The 17,922-nt window shown below is 39.5% G+C and overlaps 1 long non-coding RNA gene across 2 annotated transcripts in view; it reads left to right on the top strand.

Annotated features, from left to right (window-relative positions):
* Positions 1-17,922, top strand: part of LOC129735891 (uncharacterized) — a 62,386-nt gene that overhangs the window by 30,500 nt on the left and 13,964 nt on the right. Inside the window, exon 3 of one of the 2 annotated variants that reach the window (XR_008731820.1) lies at positions 11,209-11,395. The exons of the other annotated variant lie outside the window; for it this stretch is intronic. This is a non-coding gene — a long non-coding RNA (uncharacterized LOC129735891). The remainder of the gene's footprint in view (positions 1-11,208; positions 11,396-17,922) is intronic. 2 annotated transcript variants of the gene reach the window in all.

The raw sequence follows: 17,922 nt of genomic DNA, 5'->3' as shown, positions 1-17,922 counted from the left end.
GCCTTCTTTCCTCTACACAGGTCATGCAGTGAGCAGGGACATCTTCAACTAAATCAGATTGTTCAGAGCTCTGTCCAACCTTGCCTTGAATATTTCTAGGGATGGGGCATCTACCACCTCTCTGGTCAAGCACCAGTGTTTCACCACCCTCATTGTTTAAAAAGTTTCTTCCTCATACCTAGTCTGAATCTGCCCTCTTTTAGTTTAAATATATTACCTCCTGTCCTATTGCAACAGGCCCTACTAAAGTCTGTTATCTTTCTTATAACCCCCCTTTAAGTACTGAAAGGCTGCAATAAGGTCTCCCTGGAGTGTTTTCTTCTCCAGGCTGAATAACCCCAATTCTCCCATCCTGTCTTGACAGGAGAGGTGTTTCATCCCTCTGATCATATTTGTGGCCCTCCCCTGGGCCTGCTCCAGCAGGTCCATGTCTTTCCTGTGCTGAGGGCTCCGGAGCTGGATGCAGCACTGCAGGTGGGGTCTCACCAGAGCAGAGTAGAAGGACATAATCCCTTTCCTTGACCTGATGCCCACTTGGCCTTCTGGGCTGCAAATGCACATTGCTGGCTCATGTCCACCTTTTCATCCACTAGCACCTCCAAGTCCTCCTCTGCAGGGCTGCTCTCAGTACCTTCATCCTCCAGTCTATATTGATGCCGGTGGTTCCCCCAACCCAGGTGCAGGACCTGGCACTTGGCCTTGTTGAACCTCATGAGGTTGACATGGGCCCAATTCTTAAGCTTGTCTAAGGCCCCTCTGGATGGCAACCCATCCCTCAGGTATGTCAGCTGCAGCACTCTGTCATCTGCAAGCTTGCTGAGGGTGCACTTGATCCTGCTCTCTCTATCATTGATGAAGATACTAAACAGTACTTATTCACTTAATTCTCATGTTTTACAGAGCAGGACTTGGTACCCCATGTTCTGGGATGGGAACAGGGTAGCTCACGGCCATCTTTATGCTTCCACTCTCTTTCTATGTCAAATCCATTGCAGCTTTAGAGCAGCTTAGTCACTTTGTTGATTTGACTTCTCAAGAAACATACTTTCGACCTGAAATACCTGAAACATTCCTATGCTTGTGAAGAATGGAAAATGACAGTGCTGGCTTCATGCTACATGAAGTTTCACAAGCTTGTGGAATTCCTCTGCTACCATCTTTACAAAAACCAATGTTTAAGTGCAGTCCGGATTATTTTTCACTTGTTCCTCACTGCTTTATGTAATTGTTACAGTGCTGACCTCTTCAGTGCTCCTGCTGCTTCCTGTCCTGATGCTGCATTTGTTTTTGCACTGGCCAAACCTTCCTCCCTCCCTCTGACTGGACTGCTTACTTGACATGTAGGTGAAGAAGACACAGTAGTGGAAAGAATCCTCCTATGTCTCTTGTTTGACTTGAGCAATTGGTCAATTAAATATTTCTTTTAGAAGTTGTTGAGGGAGTCAGGTGTCTTGGTATCATCCTTTTTATTTACAAGGAATGCTCAAAATGACAAGAATTAGAAGCCTCTTTCAGGTAGTACTTGGCATAACTCTTGCTGGGCTTTTTTTAGTGCTATAATCCCAGTGTTGTTCAGGACATATTGTTGATTTATTGATTCTTTCTCTTCATGTCTTTGGTCTTTTTGCCTCAATTGCACCAAGTGATATTCTGCAAAAATCCCTCCACCTGCATAATTGATGCCCTTTTGTCTGTCATATATGCTTGCTCCTAAGTTGACACAACTATTGCTTCACATTATGTTGTTCCATGAAGGAATTCAAAGGCATTTTACAGCTCTCTTTTTCTGCCTACTAAGAAAGCACTCGAGTGATCAAAGTCAAACCCTTCCTAGAACAGTAATCGAAGTCCATAGTGCACACTAAGGCGCATGGTTGGTGGGATGGATTTAAATGTTTTAGAGTAACCTAATTTTAACAGAAATATCTGATAAAAAATTGATACAGTGCTAGAGTTGGAACAAATAGGAATTAATGAACAAATCAAGTTGGAGAGGTAAAATAATGTAGCTTTTGTTTTTAATTGGAAGATAAGGAGAATAAACAAAGGGAAGAGTCCCATGTCCTTAAAAGTTCCTAGTGGATATTAGTCCAGATCTACTGAACGAAGAGACCAAGACACTTGGAATTAAGTGACCTGAAAAAATCTCACACATGTAAATTTGTAAGTATCACGCTCTTTGTATCTTATTCCAACTGAGAACAGGAACAGATGAAAAATCAAGTTTCTAGAATTTATTAGCTACTAAACTAATTACTCTATCATGTGGATTCCAAGGCTTTGTGATACAAAACTGATTTTTGTTCATTTTGAGTATTTTGAAGCCATGTGCCTTTGCCATCACCTCTGATAAGTTTTGGTGTTGCTGTTTAGTTATGAACTATATTTTCCAACAATTCACCAGGAAAGTGTGCTTAAATGGTTGCACTTGCTGCATTGCTAAGTGCAAGGGAGTGTATGCTTTGAAGCCTTTTTAATGTTAGCAAAGATAAGTATGTCACCTGGGAAAACATAACTACTTGTGGTTTAACCCCAGCTGGTAACTAAGTACCACGCAGCTGCTTGCTCACTTCCTCTCCCACCCAGAGAGATGGGGAAGAGAATAAAAAAGGAATGTAAAACTCGAAGGTTGAGATAAGAACAATTTAATAATTGAAATAAAATAAAGCAACAACAATAATAATATTAACAGTTATAATGAAAGGAGGAAGAAGGAGAGAGGAATGAAATCCAAAGGGAAGGGAAAAAAAGAAAACGAGGGATGTACAACACAATTGCTCACCACCCACTGACCGATGCCCAGCAGTGATTGGCAGGCCCTGGCCAACTGGCCCCAGTTTATATACTGAGCATGATGTCCCATGGTATGGGATAGCCCTTTGGACAGTGTAGCTGTCCTGGCTATGTCCCCTCCCAATTTCTTCTGCCTTTCCAGCCGTCTTGCTGGCAGGGCCTGAGAAATTGAAAAGTCCTTGATTTAGTATAAACACTACTCAGCAACCGCTAAAATCAGTGTGTTATCAACATTATTCTCATACCAAATCCAGAACAGAGCACTGCACCAGCTGCTAAGAAGACAATTAACTCTATCCCAGCCAAATGAAGACACTACTCAAATATTTCATGGTGGGGTCTTTCTGCCTCAAGTCATACTCTCAGGAGAGAAATAACCTGAATTAACTCTGCAATGAAGGCTAATAGCCTGCTTGAATAGAACCTGCGGCCCTTGAATTTTATTACAGAGCTTTTATTTCTAGGCTTTTCTACCTCACTTTTTTCATAGAGTAATGTTATTTTTCAGGTGGAGGGGAATGAGAAGAAAAATACTAAACATTGTTAGCATGTTTTCTTCATCCACTTTTAATCCCATGCTCCACAAACTCAAGGAACAATTGGAATATCTCTCTGGCTTTAACTAGTAATTTTTGATCTAAATCCAACCATCACTGACATAAGCACAACTCTTACTCCTCTGTAGGAAAAAATGATAATGAACGTAGCACTGGACTCAAGTACTGCATACAAGCTTCGTTTAAAGAAATGTGCAACAGCTTAAGCACAAACAGTAGCAACAAAAACACCTAGAAGAAATGGAAGAAGTATGGCTATGCCATTCTCCAGAATTTACAGAAATTGGCTGGTTTTTATCATGTCGTGTACCAGAAATGCCTGGAGTATTAAATATCATGAGATTTTAGGAACAAAGAAAATGGATGAGATCGTTGTGTATGTCTGGTAACAACAGTAACACAGAACTGTGCTATTTCCAATTAACAGTAGAATGATACTGAAATATATTTCATTAATACACAGGTAAAGGGGTTTTACTGCTAATCAGAATGAATTGCTGCATTCAACACAGAGCTGCCACAGGTCTTTAAATTGCTTTTGCTTGCTGTATGGATATAGCTGAACATAGCTTAATACATTTTTTACATGATGTAATTTCATCTAGCTCATACAATGTCAGGGTAATAATAATGATATTCTAATATTAATGCAAGCACAAGATATACATATTGATGAATAATGGTCATATGTTTTTGGATCTCCTTGCCAACTCCTATTAAAGTGACAAATAATTGCCATTGCTTCAGACAAATGGTACAGGCTCTGTAGTCAAAAAGCACATTAGGGACCCACAGCGTCCATTTGTTATCCTTTGTCAGGAAAACATGGTTCTTTAATGAAAGTGAATGAAAGGACACTGATTGAGGACAGTGACACTAAACCTCTTTCTCAACAGGAGCCATGACATGAGTATTAATAAGCAGATTGAAAGGTTAAGACTCAGCTTTGAAGCTCTGGAAGCACAGTAGAATCTGAAATAACTACCCCCTCATAATATGGGGAAAATCACAGTGTAAAATGCATTGTATAAACCTTCTGGCCACAGGAGGCTAGAGCGAATGGAAATTGGTTCCCAGACAATTCAGGCAAATGCCATTTAAAATCTTAACCCAAATATATTTTTGTTAAAGTCTTGCTTTTAATTCTGTCTTGATAAATGATCCCTTTCCTTCTCATTATCCCCTCCCTCTTCGCTCCCAGTACTATAAAAATGTTAAGAAAATCAACCCAGGCCTTTCCCGAGCATTAGTGAGAGTAGTTGAGAAAGCAAGGGCACAAAGATGCAGCCTGAGTTAAGTGTAAAACAGTGACCTAAGCAATACCTTTAGTAAAAATTCATCATTTATGTTATTCGGAGAATAAAGAAATATCAGTATAAGAAAGATTTCTGAATGCATAACATGTTATGGTGATCACTTATTAATTACTGAGAACCTAGGGGAGCCAGTCGTGGTCATGGAAGAGTCTGAAACAAGCAGTCTCTGATCCTGCTGAGCTCTGTACACGTGTGGTCCCCACTGGAGTCAGTGGTGCAAGCAAGGGGGCAATGCAAATTTGTGTGTCTGAACAATAGTGGCTGGAGCTGCTGTGTCTCTGTTGATAAGGTTTTGCCCCTCTGAAACTGTATGATCTGCACAAATTCCGTAAGATCACTGTCTCTGACCACCTTTTGCCGGTTTATGTTCTTGTTATAGTCCCACTTTTCTATGCACAGAAGATATCTTCCAGGAATTTGATGGTTTTGGTGTTATAGGAAGAAGCCCTGTAATGCTAAAATATAATTCTCTCCGTGCCAACAGCAAAGCTGGGCAAAATGCCCAAAGTTTAGAGGTGTTTGAATGCAGAGACTGGGTCTGTTCATCACAGAGGTGAAGTGAGCTGTGATGTTCACAATTAGATTTCAGTATATTCAAACAAGGTTAGAAGAGTCTAACTGAATGTCTTGCCTTTTAAAGATATGACAAAATGGCAGACCATTGCACATTGAAGAAATGCATTTAAAACCAGGTTTAAATATATTTAAGTGGTGGTAATAATTCCAAATGAGTTTGAAATATTTGGTTTCTCTTTAGGCAATGCTAATAAATGTGTGGGCCAAGGCTATACCAGCAAATTAAGAGGCCCTAGGACTATTTTCTGATGTAGAAGCCAACAGCAGGGCATAACCCATGTCCATATTATTAAATACTTCAAACAGGTTGCCTCCATGTGTGCTTATTGAGACTGCTTGCCAGCTTGTGGTAACTCCTAAACTGTGCTTACGAGTTGACTGAGGCAGCTAGTTGAAAAAGCGCAAACTTACATCATGGACTTTTCTAATAATTGCATGATAGAAGAGTTCCATTGTTCACTGGTGATGTTTTGTTTAATGGTGTATCTGTAGGTAACAGATGGATTTCTTCAGTAAAGAGTCACTGAATCAATACAAGTTGATGTTATTTCATATTCCACGTAGGGAACCAGTGGAGATTTTAAGGTTGAAATGGCCCCAGAAAATAACCTAAGCAGTCACTGTGAGATGATTCAATTTAAATTAAATATAAAGAAAATGTAAAAGTAATTTGCATTGGTCTGATCAATGGAGAGCAATAGCAACATTTTCTATCAAGCAAGGGGCCACCATCTGTTGGAAATAACTGGGGAAAAAAAGAGTAAATATGCGTGTACTAGTGAAATTATGGAAATTCTCAGCTCACTGAGTCTTCTGATAAGCTACACTGCATGTATGTTGGATCCTGAAGCTTTCTCTTGGACCTCACCATTAATTCGTTCCCAGTGGAAAACCAGGTGTGTTATTAGCTAGAAGGTATAGTTCACTCTAGGAACTGCTTCTTATATACAGATAGGGAGAGCTCAGGCACGTTTAACTTCCTTTGCCCTCTGTAGCCATCAACCTTGTTTCAGAAACCCCAGTATGTCTCATATATCACACATGTCCAAACAGCGTCCTTGGTCTGACATTACTCTGGTATAATGCAATTCAGTTTCCCTTTTATGTTGGGTACCTTAACTGGAAAGCCACAAGAGAATCTGTATTAATTCTTTGGGCCACAGGAGTATCATGCAGGTACCACATGGGACCCAGCTTAAGTGCTGTGTGATTTAGACATAGTTGGTGCTCACTAGAAAAAAGGCTGCCTGTCCCAAGCAGTGGCAGGCATGAGTAATTCTGCACCATTTGTTGCTGTGTCCTCTGCTGTTACCTGTAGTAGGTACCTTAAGCAATGTGGACACAGTCTTAAGTCAGTGCGAAGGGTAACTCTGAAATCAGTTGGATGCAGTTGACTGTGAAAAGTAAGCAGTGTTAGTATATATCAGGTGAAATGTTTCTAAGAAAGAAGGAAATGTGAATGCCGTTTTATAAGGCCCTAGTGAAATCTCATCTGAAGTACTGATAAAATTCTGCTCACTAATCTACAGTAAAGCTGAAATCAAGTACAAACAATTGCAAAGAAAAGTTGCTTGGATGACCAAGGAGCTGGAAATCGCAACAGGGTTTTGTTAACCTTGCAAAAAGTTAGCTGGAAAAGGATGTGATTGCTGTAATTACATCGTAGTGGACAGAAGGTAGACAGAGGGATTGAGAATTGCCTAAACTCAAGGGCATTTTAACTCAAAACAAAGGAGTATAGATGAGTAAACATATGAATAAATAAATTTAGGGTAAAATGTAAAGAGACATTGCAACCTTTAGGAGATACAGCTTGTGAAAATTTTGTGTGTGGGCTGTGGAAACAAAACACCTAGTTTTTCAGATAGGGCTTGAAGAATATAGGAAAGGAACCACATGACTTGGTACTTAGGATACCACAAGGCTGAAGGTCAAAAGATTGTTGCATGACTCTCTATTTCATCTATCTCAAATGTTGTAGAAATCTTGTTCATATAAAGCATACCAGTGTTACAGTTTGTTAGCTGCTTTTTTAACCTGTAAGAATTTAAATAGTTTTCATTCTTGAAATAATTTCTTATTTTTACATTGAACAAATTACCCATATGATTTCAGTGCCTAGCTCTATCAAGTCCAGGGTAAAATACAAATACCTTAAATGAGAAACTGGATGAATACATTCAGAAATGCCTCACTAACATATGTATGCAGAGTGTATTTTCATATAATAGGGTCGTGCAATTTGAACCGCAAATTTTTAAAATTTGGCCCATGATATGTGGGTTGTTTGAATAGAATATCTTCTGCCTGAGGTTTTTCTTTTGTTTTTCTTCATTTCTGATCTGCAGTGAGGCTTGTTCTGGCAATGACAGGAGGGACAAATTGTTCATAGATCTTGTGTGCCGTTCTTGATACAGTATATTTTCAGTACTGTAGTTCTCATGTGCAGTGTTAGAAGTAGTTGAATGTAGAGACAGAACGCCAATATCTTGGTAAATAATGGACTTATTTTTCTTGCTGATAGTCTGATTTTTCTGGAGGTCCCTCCCAGAATCCCAGGCCCTAATGAAACTGGCCTCCATGATCCAATAATGGGCTTGCGTTGTGACTAGCTGTATTTTTTCATGGGGGGAGTCAGTTTTGGGAAATTTAAGAAATCAAAGTGGAGGATCTGAGGCTGGTTATATTGCACTGGAATTCACTGCAAAATGCTTTTTACATTATTATACTATAATAGTATATACTTTTACAATTTCCCTTTAAAAAAACAAGGGTTATCTTTATGGCTGTGAGGTGAACTCATTCAATGGTGAATTCAATTCAAGAAATATTCTGAGGCTTTAAATAGACCATAGCAGTCACTAAAGACATTCACAATACTGGTTTCATATCAGTTTTATATTTACAGGATAATACACATGCAAAATGTGTATTTAAATGTATTTTTTATTTATTGTTATAGCAAACAGCATCAAAAATTACAGTCATGGAAAGCAATTAGAAATGTATCCATGATTCCCTTTTCATACCTGAGAACATAAAAAATACCCTTTTCCCTAGTTAGACAGTCAGTTAGGCTTTTAACCAGTGTTTAACTCCACCACAGTTCCCCTTTGTGCTTATGTCCCTTTGTGTAGTTAGTGCCTGCTATTATATTTAACCTAAATAGCAGCCTCACTTACGATAGTTGTGTTCAGACATTTATTATTCACAGCTTATTAGAGTGGGAGTTAAAGACAGATTGCTGTAGTTTTCCATTTTTCATGGAGGTTAGGCAAAAATATTTCCTAGTGTAACCAACACAGAGTCCCACTATGGGAGATACCATCACCTCGTAAACTGTGGGTCCTGTAACTAGACAGCCCTTTTACTTCATTGCAGCTTGGGAAATTCTCCATCAGTTGAAAAGATAAGAGCATGCACATAACCATACACTGTTTTTCATCTTGGATATCATCTCCAGTGATGACTGTAAAAGTTTCTTGCCCCAGAAAAGCAGGAATATTAAAAGCTATGGGCAGAGCCTATCCTTGACTAAGCACTGCTAGCTTCCATGGAATTTTGTGGGTGGACAGTGCTTTGTCCCCAAGGCACCATCTTTATGAACTGTATAACAAATTAGTAACGTGAGCCTTTAGCTGAACTGTGTTACTCCTGCAGCAGAGAGCTAATGAACCTTACTGTATGATTAGATACAAAAAATTTCAATTTGTAAATAAGCAAATAATTAATTCTTAAAAAAACTATTTCCCAATGCTATTTTAATGGTTTAATTTTTGCACTCACTAGACAATCAGGTTTAAAATTCATATAAAGGTAGCTTTTTAAATGCAAAAAATAGTGTCAAAATCAAGACTCAATATATTTGAATACAGAATCATAATTTTTTCTAACCAAATTTTCTAATTAATCACATAAATTCATTAAAAATATAAATTTGTTTCACCTCTCTTTATTGGAGAAGCCCAGTTCAACAGTGGCTGAGTAATGCCCAGCTTCTCAGAAAGATTAAGGTGTCTAAATATCTTTGAAGTTTGGGCAATAAATGCCTTAGTTTAAATGTGCAAGGAACTGAACAGTCTTAATTTTGCCCATGTTTACCATCATCTGCTTTAATCTTGCCATGTCTGAAATGAGGCTGCTTACATGCATAAGTAAAGCCTGTACCTAGATTAAATGCTTGCCTGAATTGGGATCAGAATCTTGAATTTTTACGTGAAGTCAAATGCTTTCAGTGTCCCATCTTGTTCCTACCTAAGATATGTTTTTTCCTGTGATTTCTGAAGGAATACAATCAGATACTCTTCACTGAGTTGAAATAATTTATACAAAAAGCATTAATTCAAGTCCATGACTGGGACAAACCCAGTGATTTTTTGGGGTGGATTTTGAGTGGATGGAGAAGTCAACACCTGTTTCTACTTGCGAATGAAAAGAGAATCCCTTGAGCTCGTCTGCAGAACCTGCTCATGTACACGCAGTCTTGGCTCCAAGTCGGAGGGTGCTCTGCATGGGAAGATAATGAAGGTGCCAGCCAGGCTGGATGGAACTGAATAATTAAAGAAGCTTGTAAAATATGTTGCCATCAAGTGCTGGAGGATATGGTCCCGCTGCAGGAAAGGAACTGGCTTTTATGTATCTGAGACATTTTTCAGAAGATATTAAGAATGAATATTGGATGCATAATTAAGTTTTTTTGAAGGTATGTTAGTACATTAGAGGCAGATCATGCAATAATTACTATTATCCTACATTAACTATACTTTGATTGAGCAGTTGTGTTACTGCTTGTAGTGTTACTGCTTATATTTCTGCATCTCTAGTTGATGTTTTTCTAGTATAAATGTATTTTAGAAAATGGAAGATTATAATCGCTCTCTACATGCAGTGTGATTTTTTTTTTATTCTTTCTTTTTATTTTATTCCCTTTACATATTCTTTCCCCCTTGAATTTAATGGGAACCATACACAGAAGCCAGGCAGATAAATGTACTGAAACCTTGTTAGCATTTAATCTCTTTTTAGATAAATGCAAATATTGCTGTTGATGGTGCTGAGGCCTTGTCCAGCAGTCATCTGAGGAACTTGCTTATGCATTTTTCACGGTGTGCCCGTTACTATCAGTTGTTGAAGATTGTGATCCAGAATATTCGTTCTTGACGAAAACAATAGAATTAAGCCACAGGGCTTCAGAAAATTGCTTTCATATTCAAGCAGTGCTACACATATACAGACACCTTGCTGATGATTTTCCTACCCTGAAGAAAATATATTGCTGCTGCCACAAACCTGTCTTTTGGCACTTTGTCACTTACAAGTGATGATAAAATTGCAACAAAGAGACTTCTTTTTAATCTCATAGGTCATCGTTTGTACTCTGGACAGTCCTCCCTTTGTCCTCTCATTTAGTTTAGATAAGGTGGAAAAATCCTCTTAGTTTCCTGTAAACTTCTCTTAAAAATACAAAATCCAAAGAGTCAGCCCCAATGTACCCTCAAATTTTTAACCTAACTACTTTTTTCTTCATGTTTCTTTAGATCAAAAGCTCTGTGTGGATTTTAAATATTTTTTAGGCAGCTGAATTACAAGCAGCCTTTTTTGATTTATAGATTTGCATCAAACTGTAAACCTTAAGAGAGACATTTAATCCCTTTAATCTTGTGAGAACCCTAGAATCGTGATAATTTCATTGCTGAAATTCTGGCCATTATAATCACCATTTCTTACAGCTAAACAACATAATTTTTTAAATTCAGTTACCAGATTCAGCAATTCAAGGTTGCAAAAAACTTATGACTGATAGAAAGACAGAAATATTCTGAATAAATCCACGTATGTGTTTAATATTTTGGAGATACATGGTATGAAGATTTTGTAACATTTGTACAAACAGCAATTTATCTGGCTGTTATTTTTGATTTTTTTTTCTACATTTACTGTGAGATTTTTCTCATCTTTTTTGTCAGCTTCTTCTTCAGCTTTGTACCTGTCTGTGATATAAAAAGTCTACTGCCATGGGATTTTGATGCAGCAAATGCAGTAATTTTTCTCCTGTCTGCGCTCTTCCAGTTTGAGTCTCTTCCAGTTTGAAGTATGGAAAGACCAAAGAAGAAAAAGAGGCTTAAAATCTCCTGAAAAGGGCAGCAGAAGAAGGTACACTTGCAGTATGCTTTTCCTCTGTCCAAGCTGTACATCAGGCTTGTCTGTTCTTCTCCTGTACATCTGACCGCTGGTATCCAGGAACAAGATAGGGTAGGAATGAGGGGGAACCAAAACTGGTGTCATGCTTTGTATGTTGGGGTTAAACATATTGTTTAAAAAACCTCAGGGGTGTTATCAATACCTAGGACAGATACCCTACATTTTCTCTCTTATTTTGGCCCCCCAGTTACTGCCAAGAAGAGGCTGTGGAAGCATCAGATGTTCCCTAGGATGAAAGAGTCAGCTCCTGATATTCCCATTGCACACAAGGGGCGTGAAGAGTGTGTCCAAAGGAAGAGAGAGGCAGACCCAGAAATTCAAAGTTTACTGATATGAGTACAACCTCCAGAAGCCCAGGATGTTCACAGTTCCTCCTATGAGAAAGCTAAGCATTAAGAAATACAGAACTGGACACTGAGGTGCCTAAATAACCATTAAAGGCCAAACCCTCTGTAAGTGTCCAGGGAGAGCAAACCTCATCACTCTGGATGAAGGGATCCTTGTGCTCAAACCAGTCACTGATGAGGATAATAAACAGATTACTTGTTTACCTGGATTTGGCCCCTAGGAATAGAAATGTCCTGGGCCTCCTGCCAGTGTCACCTTTCCTCATCCTCTAAATCATGTGGATTCACCAATATAAATGGCAAAAGCAGAATTAGCCACAATAAGCATTCTTGCTTCTTTGTGGGACTCTTCACAACATGGGTTGAACTTGAGAATAATGAACCAAAGTTATCTGGTTTAATTATACTGCTAGAAAACCTTCGCAATAAGTAAAGATGCATGGCTAAATAGCCAAGTTAATAAAATTATGTTTTCATTAGGTAAATTGCCCTTTTAGAGTTACTAATTCTTTTTCATGCTTATATTTGCCTTATTAATTTTAATTTTCTACTAGGTGTTTATAGAACTAATACATCCAGACACCCTTTCCCCGTTCAGGACTTACCCTATAGTAACCTTCAAAACTAGTGGCTTAAAAAAAAAAAAAGATTTAGAATGGAAACAGATTTCTATGATATCCTGAATAACTGCAATGCTTAAGAATACTGATGCAGAAGTATCCAACCTAATTTTCACAATCAAAGAAACAGTTTACAGTGGAGAACAATATTTTGAAGGAATTATTAGGCCCGAGATGTTTGGACTGAAGATATCAAAAACAATTCCTCAAAAAAAAAAGTGTAAATGTTGCTATTCAAAGTAATTTCTCAGTATAATTATGTCACAAATAATTATATAAGTGATAGGATGTTTCTCTCAAATTCTTTTAGTACATAAGTCACCTCTTCCTAACCTTATCACATAAGATTTTGCAAGGGTATCATAAAAATGTATGTTCTTCCATGTCAAAAATAAATTTTAAAAGGCAAGAGCAAGAGGATTTCCTCAACTATAGACTATAAAATAGAAGCAGAAAATTATTGAAAAAAAACTCTCCAAAATGATGAAAAGCATGAGCAGTTTTAAGGCTCTGGTGGATGGAATTTTCTCAAAATTTTAGGAGGCTTTCAGTGTTAGTGCATTTCACAGCAACCACTGGTAGCTTCTGAATTCATATTTTAAAGCTGTATTTATACCAAGGGCTCAATTCTGAACTCAGATACAAGCTATTTTACCCTTGTGAATGTAATAAAATTAGTCACACTCTTGTTGTGCTTATACAGGGCTGCTCATGTGCCCATGGCAAACTCAGCAGCATGGCTTCATGCCTGTGCTCTGATGTTCAGCCCTGGCTGCCCTGTCTCACACAGACCTCCTGTGCCAAAAAAGGGACAATGCACAGCAGCTGTCCTGATTCAAATGGTATCTTATACTCAAACATCAAATTAATACTTGGCATTTTGCCTGTATGTAGTTGCTAATGTTTTTATTCAGTTATTTTTATTTCTGCATCAATCCTCTGGTATTTAATAATGTCTCTCTATTTTGTTATTTTCCTGTTTAGTGAAGCAAAGCTTCTCTATTACAGTCCTGAATTTCCACACTTGGGATCCCTGTGGTAACCCTGGCAACCTGGTTAGCAGGGTGGGCTACAGCTTCAACTTCAGCACCTCTTGCTGAACAAAGCAGAGCCCTTTCCTCCAAGCTGCAGCACAGCAGCAGCAAGCTACCACCTGAGCTGGAGCATATAACTGTGCTGAAATATCACCTGGGCTTTTGGCTGAGGCTGCAAGGCTGATGCCTGCAGGCAGCTTTGCATTTGCTTTTGCATGATCACATAGTCCCCTTTTTTTAAAAAAAACACTATTTAGATTAAGCTTGTAATGTCATAAGGTGCTACCACATGGTTCTTCATCAAGATAGGTGGCAGGGCTGAGCCCAAACACACTTTTGAGATTCTGTCATTATTAGTCATACTGAAAACTATAAGGCAAACTCTTTTAAATTCTTTTTCAATCCACTAATTAAGTAAACAATTCTGTCTTTGCTATAGACAAAAAGTTTTAAAAAAGGAGGTATTTTCTATCCTATTCTATATGTTTCTCAAGCACTCACCCTGTTAGCATAATTCATAATTTATTCACATAATATATATTATGTTCTCCAGTATCCTCTATTAAATTATACATCCATAATGAAATTAATATGCACCATAGAAATCTTACCTGATTTTTTTTAACAAGTATTTCCCAAGACTCCTTCTGCCCATTTCATATATGTATATTTAAAAAACATTATAAACATTATTAGGAAGGAAATTTTGGACTGATGGACATAAAATATGGGCTGTCCCTCGCTTGAGGGAAGTCAGCATTTGCAGTGGCTTCAAGAGGGTTAAAATGGTTACATGGTTAAAATTCCTTCAAACTTCTGTAAATTTTTAAAGCATAAATTCTCACTGCAGTCCTGTGTTTCAGACAATCCTGCTAAGTGTTCCACAACTTACCTCCAGTACCTTTCCATTTTGTAGGTTGCTTCAGTTTTGTTGCTTTCCAGGGTGCTAACTTTAGTATGTTCACATTTCTGAGAGTCAGTATAGTTACCTTTTTCCTCTAGATCTAGTATTTCACAAAAGATACTCCTCCAAGAAGGTTCCAAAAAAAACCAGAGCATTCAAAAGAATAAATGTTGTTTGCAGAATATCTAAAAATTTTGAAACAGATCACTCTATTTTTATGTATGTTAGTGACTTAATTTACTCTTTATTAAAATCCCAGGGGACAGAAGTTTGCTTTTACTTTTACTCTTCAAAATTCAGCATGTGAAGTACATTGATTTATTGATATTAGTTTAACCAAGCCAAGAACTTGCTCAAGTATTGGAGCTTTCTGTGACAATTGAATTGAAATTGATTTATGACATCAGATTAATGAATAATTTCTTCTTGATATATTGTTGTGGATGGGAAAGACTGAAGTGATAGGCTTACTGTTAAAATTCCAATGTCGCACAAACTTAGGACAAAACTGGAATGAGAAAGGGACAAGAAGAATTAACCTCAGAGTTGTACTTGGAATTAGGTTTGAGACTGGGACTAAGGCCTGTGTTTGTAGTTTTACTCCTTTGATCCACTGAGACCCTGTGTTGGTTTAAGAGACAGGTAAGCGTTGCTGGCTATAGCAGTTATCTATAGGGTTGTGGGCAGTGTTAAGGTTTGTTATATTTGCTTAATATTTGGATTCTGCTTATCTGCTACACTGAGGATGAGGGCTGGGACCCACCGGGTCTTACATTTTATGTGCTTGTTGGGTATGGACTTTTGTCACAAAGTCGTGTTAAAGATAGGGTTAGATGTAGGTCAGTAATGGAAAGGAGTTGCACCTTAGTTTATTTGGACACATGGAGTATGCAAGTGTGGCCTGCTTCCTCATTCTTCTAGATTTTTAAAAATTTATCACTAATTAATGCTGTTCCAAGGGTCAGCAAGATGCAGTTTAGGCTGCCTGCGCTCCAGGCCAGCTTGGACGCCATGTCACTGGTAGCTGTGAAGGGGCCCTTCCAGGAAGGTCTGCAAAGGAACCTCAGCCATGGATTGTTTGTGAACAGAGAGGGACTTGTGGGTGGTGTGATGGTCAGAGGCCATCTTGGGCACAGTGATCACAAAATGAGTTTTTAGTTTTCAGAGAAGTAAGGAGGGGATCAGCAGAACCACTGCCTTGGACTTCCAGGGGACAGACTTTGGCCTGTTTGGGATACTGGTTACTGGAGTCCCGTGGGAGGCAGTCCTAAAAGGGCCAAGGAAGGCTGGATATTGTTCAAAAAGGAAGTCTTAATGGCACAGGAGTAGGCTGTTCCCCCTGTACTGAAAGACAAGCCAACAGGGAAGAAGGCCACCCTGGCTGAACAGAGATTTGGCTGGAATGCAGGAAAAAAAGGCAAGTTTATGACCTTTGGAAGAAGGGGCAGGAAGCTCAGGAGGACTACAAGGGTGTTGTAAGGTTACACAGGTAGAAAATTAGAAGGGCCAAAGCCCAACCAGGACTTAGTCTGGCTACTGCCATAGAAGGCAATAAAAAATATTTCTATAAATACATTATCAACAAAAGGAGGGCTAAGGAGAATCTCCATCCTTTATTAGATGCAGGGGGAAGCATAGTGACAAAAGACGAGGAAAAGACTGACAAAAGGTGACAGCCACCTACAAGAAGGGCAGGAAGGAGTATCTGGGGAACTACAGACCTGGCAGCCTGACCTCGGTGCAGGTCAGCAGGTTTTGGAGCAGGTCATTCTGAGTGCCTTCAGGTGACACGTGTGGACAACTGGGGGGATCAGGCCCAGCCAGCACAGGGTTATGAAAGGCAGGTCCTGCTTGACAAACCTGATCTTCTACAACAAGGTGACCCACCTAGTGGATGAGGGGGAGGCTGTGGATGTTGTCTGCCTGGACCTTAGTAAAGCCTTTGACACCATCTCCCACAGCATTCTCCTGGAGAAACTGGCTGCTCAAGGCTTGGATGGGTGTGCTCTGCGCTGGGTTAAAACCTGGCTGGACAGCTGAGCCCAAAGGGTGGTGGTGGTGAATGGTGTTATATCCAGCTGGTGGCTGGTCACAAGTGGTGTCCCGCAGGGCTCAGTATTGGGGCCAGTTCTGTTTAATAACTTTATTGACAATCTGGTTGAGGGGATCGAGTGCCTCCTCAGCCAGTTTGCAGAGGACACCAAGCAGGGGGAGTGTTGATTTGCCTGAGGGCAGGAGGCTCTGCAGGGGGGTCTGGGCAGGCCGGGCCCATGGGCTGAGGCCAGTTGTAGGAGGTTCAACAGGGACAAGTGCTGGGTCCTGCACTGGGGACACAACAGCCCCACGCAGTGCTACAGGCTGGGGAAGGGTGGCTGGGAAGTGCCTGGTGGGAAAGGGCTGGGGGAGTGACTGTGCCTTTGTACTCAGCACTGGTGAGGCTGCACCTTGAACACTGTGTTCAGTTTTGGGCCCCTCACTTCAGAGGGGACCTTGGGGTGCTGTAGCGTGTCCAGAGAAGGGCAACGAAGCTGGTGAAGGGCCTGGAGCACAAGGCTTATGAGGAGTGGCTGAGGGAACTGGGGTTGTTTAGTCTGGAGCAAGGGAAGCTCAGGGGAGACCTTATTGCTCCCTACAACTGCCTGAAAGGAGATTGTGGTGAGGTGGGGTTGGGTGTCTTCTTCCAGAGAACAAGTGACAAGACAAGAGGAAATGGCCTCCATTTGTGCCAGGGGAGGTTTAGATTGTAGGAAGCATTTCTTCACTGAAAGGGTGGTCAAGCATTGGAACAGGCTGCCCATTTTACATCCATTGTCATCCTATTTTTTCAGGTGTTGATCTTCATGCAGCAATACTAATAAAGTCAGTTCCCAGTGTCTGTGAACTCCAGCTTTACAGCTAATAGCAGCAAGGTAAAAAAAATACCCTTTGGCCCAAGTCCTTTTCTGAGTCACTGTTTTTTTCAGGATTATGTAGTCATAAGTTTCTATCTACATTTTAAAATCTAATGAGAACCCTTACTAGAGCTAATCATTATCTGGGCACAGTTAATTGGAACAGAAATATTAACAAATCATATGCTTCTTGCTCTACTGGAATTGATTTGAACATCAAGCCATAAAATTAATACGTTTCTGTGACCCTGAGCCCAATTCAGTCCTAACCCTGAACTTAAAAACAGCCTGGGACACCTCCGCTGACACAAGCACAAAATATAAACTCTTTGTTTTCCTCTGAGCATCAGCCTTCACCCTAGTTCTGAGTCCTGAAGGAGCACTTCAGCTTCTTTTATAATAACTGCCCCAACCCCAACAGTAATTGCAGCAATTCCAACTTTACTGTTAAAATACAGTGCAGGTCAAAGTTGTATTTGCACCTTTAATGAACTCTCAGGCACAGACCATCATGCTTTAGTCAGAATACATTTCAAATACAGGATTTTTTTCTGTGTTTTATTCACTTCTAGGCTCTACTTCTCAAATACTGCATAGTAAGAGGCTCAGATGGGGCTTTGCTTCACATCATTCAAGAGCATACTTACATGATCTTAGGTAATGTTACATATAGTACTGCAATA

The sequence above is a fragment of the Falco cherrug genome, chromosome 4 (assembly GCF_023634085.1).
Source record: "Falco cherrug isolate bFalChe1 chromosome 4, bFalChe1.pri, whole genome shotgun sequence".
Lineage (NCBI taxonomy): Eukaryota > Metazoa > Chordata > Aves > Falconiformes > Falconidae > Falco > Falco cherrug.
Note: the sequence above shows the minus strand (reverse complement) of the source record. Positions and strands in the feature narration are given on the sequence as shown.